The 9,448-nt window shown below is 53.9% G+C and overlaps 2 non-coding genes across 2 annotated transcripts; both read left to right on the plus strand.

Annotated features, from left to right (window-relative positions):
• Positions 1–7,054: 7,054 nt before the first annotated feature.
• On the plus strand, positions 7,055–7,173 carry LOC127592744 (5S ribosomal RNA). Its single transcript, XR_007960210.1, has one exon. It is a non-coding gene; the product is annotated as a 5S ribosomal RNA (ribosomal RNA).
• Positions 7,174–7,759: 586 nt separating this feature from the next.
• LOC127592720 (5S ribosomal RNA) lies at positions 7,760–7,878 on the plus strand. The gene has a single exon (XR_007960196.1). It is a non-coding gene; the product is annotated as a 5S ribosomal RNA (ribosomal RNA).
• The last annotated feature ends 1,570 nt before the right edge of the window (positions 7,879–9,448 follow it).

The raw sequence follows: 9,448 nt of genomic DNA on the forward strand, positions 1-9,448 counted from the left end.
TGGGCGCTTCTTCTAACACGGTTCAACTTTACTCTCACTTATCGTCCTGGTTCCAAGAACGTAAGTCCTGATGCTCTCTCCCGGATTCATGACCCTGCGGAACGAAGCAACGAGCCGCAGCACATTCTTCCTGCCCATCGTATTTTGGGGGCTCTACAATGGGAGTTCGAACGGAGGGTCCGGGAAGCCCAGAGCGGAACCCCAGTCCCGGCTGGTTGTCCCGCCGGGCAACTTTTTGTGCCTCCACCCCTACGCTCGGACGTCTTGCAGTGGGGGGACTCGTCTAAGGTTGCGTGCCATCCTGGGGTGAACGGGACCTTCCACCTTGTCTCCCAGCGGTTTTGGTGGCCGGAGCTGCGGAAGGACTTACGGAATTTCGTCATGGCCTGCCCCGACTGCGCGGGCAATAAATCATCCCATCAGCCACCGGCCGGGTTGCTGCGGCCTCTGCCCGTCCCACCTCGGCCATGGTCCCACATATCCTTGGACTTTGTCACGGGCCTGCCTCTACCTTGAGGCAAGTCCGTCATACTCATTGTTGGGGATAGATTCTCCAAATTGGCCCATTTTGTAGCCTTATCCAAGCTGCCGTCCGTTCTGGAGACCGCCGACATCCTCATCAAGCATGTTTTCCGTCTTCATGGGATTCCGGTTGACATCGTGTCCAACCGGGGCCCTCAGTTCATCTCCCGAGTATGGAAGCGGTTCTGTCGGTCTTTGGGAGCCACTGCGAGCTTGTCTTCGGGTTACCACCCGCAAACCAACGGACAAACTGAACGTGCCAATCAGGACTTGGAAGCAGCGCTGCGCTGCGTTTGTCTACATCGCCCTTCATCTTGGTCGACTCACCTGCCGTGGGTGGAATACGCCCACAACACCCTAGTCTTGTCTGCCACCGGTCGGTCTCCGTTTATGTCGGCCTATGGTTACCAGCCTCCTTTGTTCCCTTCCCAGGAGGGTCAGGTGGAGCTCCCGTCCATACAGCTCCACCTGAAACGGGCTCATCGGCTGTGGAGTGAAACCAGGGCTGCGCTATCGCGCACGGCTGCGAGGAACCGCCGGATTGCGGATCGGCGCCGTCGCCCTGTGCCGAGCTATCAGGTGGGGCAGAAGGTATGGCTGTCCGCGAGGGATCTACGACTGGCGGGGATGTCGCGCAAATTGGGGCCTCGCTTCTTGGGACCTTTCGAGGTGGAGTCCATCATCAGCCCCGTCTCCGTCAGGCTCCGGCTGCCTCCCTCCATGAAGGTGCATCCCGTCTTCCATGTTTCCCTGATTAAGCCTGTGACCGCAAGCCCCCTGGCTCCTCCGCCCACATCGCCACCCCCTCCGCGGATTATTGATGGCGATCCGGTGTACACAGTGCGGGAGATCTTGGACTCACGGCGCAGGGGTAAGGGGTTCCAGTACCTGGTCGACTGGGAGGGCTACGGCCCGGAGGATCGGCAGTGGGTCCCCCGCTCCTGGATCTTGGATCCGTCCCTTCTCCGCGCTTTCCATTCTGCGCACCTGTCGAAGCCGGGTGGTCGGCCAGGAGGCGTCCGTTGAAGGGGGGGTACTGTCATGATCCTGTTTTGGTCTGGCCAGCAGGCGGCATTAGATGATTTCGGCACGCACCTGCTGCCAATCTTTAATTTGTGAACACTGTATTTAAGGTCTCTTCTGCATTGCACCTGTGTCAGAGAATTGTTTTTGGTATTGCTATTCTCGCTGCTCATGGACTATTGTGCTATTGTCTTCGTCGTGTTTCGCATTTTGCAATTTCGGTACACCTGCTTTTTGTAAGTACGATTTTGGTTTTGTGATTTGGCTTTTGCTCGCGTGTATTTGGATACATTGTTTTCGTTTGTATTCGCGGTCTTTATTTTTCTCCCTTGCCTTTTGTGCAAGCGCTTTTTGTTATTCGTTAATGTTCTCTCTGGTCCCTGTTTATGCTTATTTGTGCTAGGGTCTTTTTTCATCCTGGACTTAAATTATCCTTGTGTCCTGGGTATGACGTTAAACTGCATCCAACTGGTCCTCCAGGTTGGGGGTTGGGCGTGAGGTTAACAACCTCACCCTGTAAAAACCTGCTGCCTTGTAGGTAGGGTCTCTTTAGACAAAGGCTAGGAGAAGGCAACTCTGAATCCAAATCCCCCTGCTGCCTCGCAGGGTCTGCCTCTTAGGCATTGGCTACGGTGGTACACCCTACCAGTGTACCCGGAGTGGAGCCCCGACAGGCAGGGTCAGACACGCAGTCAGCGACCCTGGCAACTCCTGAAGCAGACCCGGTCCCAAGTGTATTGGTTCATCCTCTCCCTTGGGCTCCGATCGGTGACGCCGAGAGGGGGACACTACAGCCTGGGCAACTCAGTGGCTCCATATCCCCCGCCCAAGCCTTCGACGCGCACTGGAGAGTGGTCTCCACCGAAGTCGCAAGACTTCGTAAAGCAACCACGGGAAGAGGCAGTTACCGGTTCATTAGAGCTCCGGCCAATTGGTGTGGAGCCGGAGCGCCAGGGGCCTCGTCCGACGGTGGGAGGAATCATCGCACTCCATTGGCTAGCTACCGCCCGCCCCAAACTGGGCAGTCCCCGGTCAATAGGGTGCTAGCCCGTCACACTCGCCTGCTCTACTGGGTGCGTAGAGAGCAGGGGAAACCCGGAAAGCGAGTGCCTCCATGCACCAGGCAAAACACTCAAGAGAAAGAAGTCCCCAGCACTTCGCATAGCAAGCTGGAACGTCAGAACTATGTGCCCCGGAATGTCCCCCGACCCGACTCAGATCACTGACCTAAGAAAGACCGCCATCATTGGGAAGGAACTGGCCCGCTTGAACATCGATGTGGCCTGCCTCCAGGAGACACGCCTGCCAGACAGCGGATCCCTCAGGGAAGAAAACAACACCTTTTTCTGGCAGGGTCGGCCGCAGAAGGAACCGCGCCAGCATGGCGTGGGCTTCGCAGTGAGGAACTCCCTGCTCCACGCAGTGGAAACACCGACCGGCGGCACGTCCCGTCTCCTCTCCCTGCGCATGAAGACCACAGCAGGGTATGCCAACATCATCTCAGCCTACGCCCCCACCCTGACGTCCTCCCCAGAAGCCAAGGATGAGTTCTACGAAACTCTCGAAAATGAAGTCAGACGTATCCCCAAAACCGAACTCCTCCTGATTCTCGGCGACTTCAACGCACGTTTGGGGGCCGATTGGCAGGCTTGGCCCTCTTGCCTCGGCCCACATGGAGTTGGCCGACTGAACGAGAATGGCCAACGCCTCCTCGAGCTGTGCTGCCACCACAGCCTCTGTATCACCAAAACCTTCTTCGCAGGCAATGACCGCCACAAGGTGTCCTGGAGGCACCCTAGATCCCACCATTGGCACCAGCTGAACCTAGAAATTACAAGAAGATCCAGCCTGAATGCCATCCTCCACACGAGGAGCTACCACAGCGCAGACTGCGACACCAACCACGCCCTAATCGGCAGTAAAGTGAGGCTGCAGCCTCGCAGAATCCACCACGCCAAGACCAAGGGTAAGCGGCGCATAAACACCTGTGGCACTGCCGACCCGGAAAAGGTGAACTGCTTCTCCACTACATTCAGAGATAAGCTGAAAGAGAAATATGACAACACCACAGAAGACCCCGTCTGTCTCTGGGACCAGCTCAGAAACGCCATCTACGACTCCGCAATGCTCGTCTTTGGGAAGAGAGTGCGGAAAAACGCAGACTGGTTCGAGGCGCACTGGCTAGAAATGGAGCCTGCAACAGGAGCCAAGAGAAAGGCAATGCTTGAGCACAAGAACAACCCCTGCCCCAACCCCCGAGACACCCTCCGTGCTGCCAGGAGTAAAGCCCAGCAGTCAGCCCGCCGTTGTGCTAACAAATACTGGCAGGACCTCTGCATGGAGATCCAGTCAGCTGCTGACCAGGGCAGGACCAGGAGCATGTATGAGGGGATCAAAACGGCAACGGGTCCATCATGCAACAAAACCGCCCCTCTCAAGTCCAAGACCGGTCACACGATCCAAGACCAAAGCAGGCAAATGGACAGGTGGGTCGAGCACTACCTAGAGCTATATGCAACTCAACACACCGTCGCAGGAGCAGCCCTTGACTCCCTGCCTGACCTTCCCCTCATGGAGGAACTGGACAGCGCACCCTAGCCTGACGAGCTTGCGAAAGCAATCGACGTTCTAAACAATGGCAAAGCACCAGTCCAGGATGGCATCCCCCCTGAGGTACTGCGGCATGGGAAACACACGCTCCTGCAACCACTGCACCAGCTTCTGAGCCTCTGCTGGGAAAAGGGCCACATCCCCCAAGACATGAGGGATGCCTCCATTGTCACCCTCTACAAGAACAAGGGGGACCGCAGCGACTGTAACAACTATCGGGGCATCTCTCTGCTCAGCATCGTTGGGAAGGTGTTCGCCCGCATCGCCCTGAAACGGCTTCAGCGCCGCGCCTCACGAGTCTACCCCGAATCGCAGTGTGGCTTCAGGGCTAAAAGATCCACATTGGACATGATATTCTCCCTCCGCCAGTTTCAAGAGAAGTGCCTCGAGCAGCAAAGACCTCTGTTCATTGCCTTCGTTGACCTGACCAAAGCCTTCGACCTGGTCAGCCGGAGCGGGCTATTTCAAATACTGGAGAAGATAGGCTGTCCACCAAAACTGCTCACCGTTATCCGCTCCTTCCATCAAGACATGCAAAGCACAGTCCGCTTCAATGGCGCTACCTCCCAGCCATTCCCAGTCAGCAGTGGAGTGAAGCAGTGGTGCGTCCTTGCACCAACCCTATTTGGAATCTTCTTTTCCATCCTCCTCCAGTATGCCTTCTCCGACTGCGAAGAGGGGGTATACCTCCGCACACGGCAAGATGGTAGCCTCTTAAAATGGCAAGACTGCGCGCCAAGTCTAAAACCTACAACATCCTGGTAAGAGAACTACTGTTTGCAGACGATGCTGCCCTCACTTCCCATAGTGAGGCAGAACTCCAGCACTTGGTGAACAGACTCTCGCGTGCGTGCAGGGACTTCGGGCTCACGATCAGCCTAAAGAAGACAAATATACTAGCCCAGGGAACCACCGTCGCCCCCTCTATCACCATCGAGGACACGCCGCTGCAAAATGTCAACTCCTTCACCTATCTAGGCTCAACCGTCACATGTGCAACAACACTCGACGCCGAGATCAGCTCGAGGATCGCCAAGGCTGCCGGTGTGATGGCGAAGCTGTCGAAACGCGTCTGGGAAAACAGCCTTCTCAGTGCAAAAACCAAGGTTATGGTGTACGAGGCCTGCGTCCTCTCCACCTTACTCTACGGCAGTGAGTCATGGACCACCTATGCTAGGCAGGAACGGCGACTTAACACCTTTCATCTACGTGCCCTCCGGCGGCTGCTGCGCATCAGGTGGCAGGACCGGATTCCAAACACCGCGGTCCTCCAACAAGCCGGCCTCCTAAGCATCCAATGCACCTTGATGAAGAGGAGGCTCCGCTGGATCGGCCATACCTTCCGCATGGACCCCCACCGGCTGCCGCGGGAAATCCTCTATGGCGAGCTGCTTGAGGGACGCCGGAGTGCGGGCCGGCCCCTGCTGCGCTACAAGGACACTGTCAAACGTGACCTAAAGGCGGTCCGGGTGGATCCCAACAGATGGGAGAGTGCAGCAGCAGACCGAGCCACCTGGCGCAACACCATCCGCATAGGGGTCGCCGAGGCTGCGGCGGAGGAGCAGGACTGGGCCTCACAGAAGCGGGCAGCGAGAAAGTGCCGCGCAGCTGCTCCACGCACCACCCCACCATCCTCAACATTGACCTGCGTGAAATGCCAGCGGGAATGCCACTCAAGAATAGGGCTCTTCAGCCACTCGCGCTCATGCGTCCAGTACAGGACCTAATCCCCCCACTACGCGTCGACCATCGCCTTTCGAGACGAGGATGCTATACAAATTATCCTCGGAAGAGGATAATTCGAGCGTGTTTTGTTTTCCCTCTCCCTACCCAGCGTTTTCCTTTCTGAATTCTGTTTGTAATTTCCCCATTACAGGACAAATACTGTAAAGGATATATTAATCTTAACAAAGCAGTGAAGCCCTGAAGGGAAATACTTGACACACGCTTTGGGGCTTCAAGATGAATCATTTCCTCAACTACGCCATTATGTGGACAGGAAAATGTATAACATGCTTGGTGCATGCAATAAAATGGTGGGGTGTAAATCATGCTCTGAACACATAATAATATGGATTTGAGGAGTGTTTTTACATGAATTGTTCTGTGTTACTTTGTCTATGTTTGTGCTTATGCAACAAATAAAAATGTGAAATAAGGAGGTAAAATAAAGTGTGCATTCATTTTTATGTAAAAACAACATTTTATCCAAAGTTTTTGGACTCAGGCGGTTTCTCTTTTTGCAGAGAATTTCACCTGCTTTTGAACAAACTCTTTCACATGGTACTGATGAAGCAGGGGTGCATAGATAGCAGTGTTGTGTCCAAGGACCGGCAACCCGAGGCCAAGGCCAAGGCCAAGGACTTGACTGCGAGGCCAAGGCCAAGGCCCAGAGGGAGGCCCGGTGACCAGCGTCAGGGCAAGGAAAACTGAAGTCCATTTGCTTTGTTCATCAACATAAGGGATCTTTTGAGCCGTGCTTTGTCTGGTGCCTCACCTAGGACCTGTTTGCCATGGGTGACCCTACCAGGGGCCAAAAACCCCAGACAACTTATCTCCGAGGATATAATAAAAAATCATCCTCATGTCACCCCTCGGATGGTGTCCATCCCTCATTCAGCTCGGGTCCTCTACCAGAGGCCAGGAAGCTTGAGGGTTCTGGGCATTATCCTTGCTGTTCCCAGCACTGCACATTTCTCAAGTCCCAGAGGATCTTCCCTCTGTCATTCTCCACCACCTTCGGTGGTGTTTCCCATTTTGACCTTGGGGTTTCCAGTCCATACTCCGCAAAGGTGTTTCGGTAGACTATGCCAGCCACCTGGTATTCACCCCACTACTCCGCCCCTGACCCAGAAGTGCCCTGTCTGCTATAAAGGGGACAATTGTCACGTTTTCCCTCGCTTACGGCCATACTACCCTGAGAACGCCCGATCTCGTCTGATATCGGAAGCTAAGCAGGGTCGGGCCTGGTTAGTACTTGGATGGGAGACCGCCTGGGAATACCAGGAGCTGTAAGCTTTTGCACCCACCTCCAATTCACAACACGATTCATTGCTCTTTCCAAAAATTGGCTTTCATTCGTCATTCAACTTTCACTTATCCTGTGGTTTGAAATCGTTTCCTTCACGTTGATTTGACAGATCAACGTGATCTGTCAAAGCGTTCTCAGGGTAGTATGGCCGTAAGCGAGGGAAAACGTCAAAATTGTCCCCTTTATAGCAGACAGGGCACTTCCGGGTCGGGGGTGGATCAATCTCTATGGAATAAAATTAATGTCCAACAGAGGGAGCCGTCTGCACGGGGATCGGTCATGATAGCACTTGGACATGAAGCAGCTTGGGATTTCCGCCTGCTGGATGCTTTTGCACCTCCACTGGAAAAGCCAACTTTTGCAACAGACATCAAATACCGCATCTGCGTGCTCGCAGCGGACCGTATGCGAGCCTGACAGGCTGCGCGCTCAAACCACCACGGGAGCGGGCCCCTCCTTCGTGCTCTCGGGAGTAGGTTTATTAAATGAAAAAAAAAAATCACCCCACTACTCCACCCCCGACTCGGAAGTGCCCTGTCTGCTATAAAGGGGACAATTTTCACGTTTTCCCTCGCTTACGGCCATACTACCCTGAGAACGCCCGATCTCGTCCGATCTCTGAAGCTACGCAGGGTCGGGCCTGGTTAGTACTTGGATGGGAGACCGCCTTGGAATACCAGGTGCTGTAATCTTTTGCACCCACCTCCAATTCTCAACACGATTCACTGCTCTTTCCAAACATTTTGGCTTTCATTCGTCATTTAACTTTCACTTATCCTGTGGTTTGAAATCGTTTCCTTCACGTTAATTTGACAGATCAACGTCTCTTTGGAATAAAATTAATGTCCAACAGAGGGAGCCGTCTGCACGGGGATCGGTCATGATAGCACTTGGACATGAAGCAGCTTGGGATTTCCGCCTGCTGGATGCTTTTGCACCTCCACTGGAAAAGCCAACTTTTGCAACAGACATCAAATACCGCATCTGCGTGCTTGCAGCGGACCGTAAGCGAGCCTGACAGGCTACGCGCTCAAACCACCACGGGAGCGGGCCCCTCCTTCGTGCTCTCGAGAGGAGGTTTATTTAATGAAAAAAAAATCACCCCACTACTCCACCCCCATTGGATTCTGGTATACCGAGGTACTTGTAGCTGTCCTCAATGTCTGCTATTGTTCCTTCAGGGAGTGAGACCCCTTCAGTGCGGACTACCTTTCCTCTCTTAGTCACCATCCGACTACATTTCTCAAGCCCGAATGACATCCCGATGTCGCTGCTGTAGATCCTGGTTGTGTGGATCAGGGAGTCTATGTCCCTTTTGCTCTTAGCATCCAGCTTTATGCCATTCATGTAGAGGAGGTGACTGATCGTAGCTCCATTCTGAGGCGGTATCCATAGCCTGTCTTGGTGATTACTTGGCTTAGGGGGTTCAGTCCTATGCAGAACAGTAGTGGGGAGAGTGCATCACCTTGGTATATGCCACATTTGATGAACTCTTGGGTAAGTGGCTTGCCATTGGCTTCAAGTGTGGTTTTCCACATCCTCATCGAGTTCGCAACGAAGGCTCTTAGGGTCCTGTTCACCTTATACAACTCCAAGCATTCAGTGATCCATGTATGTGGGATTGAGTCATAGGCTTTCTTGAAATCAATCCAGGGTGTGCACAGGTTCGTATGTCGGGACCTGCAGTCTTGTGCGCCTCTTCTGTCATTCAGGAGTTGATGTTTGGCTTCTCTGTATCTCAACCAATGTCCTTCTGTGCTTCGCTCATGTAGTGATCCATGTGTTCACTTACCTTAGCCGCTATGATGCCTGACATGAACTTCCATGTTGTGGAGAGACTGGTTATTGGCCGATAGTTGGATGGGACTGCACCCTTTGAGGGATCCTTCATGATCAGGATCATTCGCCCTTCGGTTAGCCATCCTGGGTGAGTCCCATCCCTCATTTGTGCTGCTAGGTGCTCATGGAGTGCTGTGAGTTTATGTAGCCAGTACGTGTGGACTATGTCCACACCTGGTGCCTTCCAGTTCTTCACATCTGAGACTGTTTCCTGTATGTCTGCCACTGTTATGGTAACTGAGTTCTGTTCAGGGAGGTGTCTGTGCTCCTCTCTCAGGGTCACCAGCCATTGTGCACTGCTGTTATGTGCAACCTCCTTCTCCCATATGCCTTTCCAGTACCTTTCAGTTTCCAGTCTTTGTGGGTCAGCACTGTTGTTTGGACCCTGCCAGTGAGCGTACACTTTCGCAGGTTCTGTTGCGA

This window comes from Hippocampus zosterae, chromosome 19 (genome assembly GCF_025434085.1).
Source record: "Hippocampus zosterae strain Florida chromosome 19, ASM2543408v3, whole genome shotgun sequence".
NCBI lineage: Eukaryota > Metazoa > Chordata > Actinopteri > Syngnathiformes > Syngnathidae > Hippocampus > Hippocampus zosterae.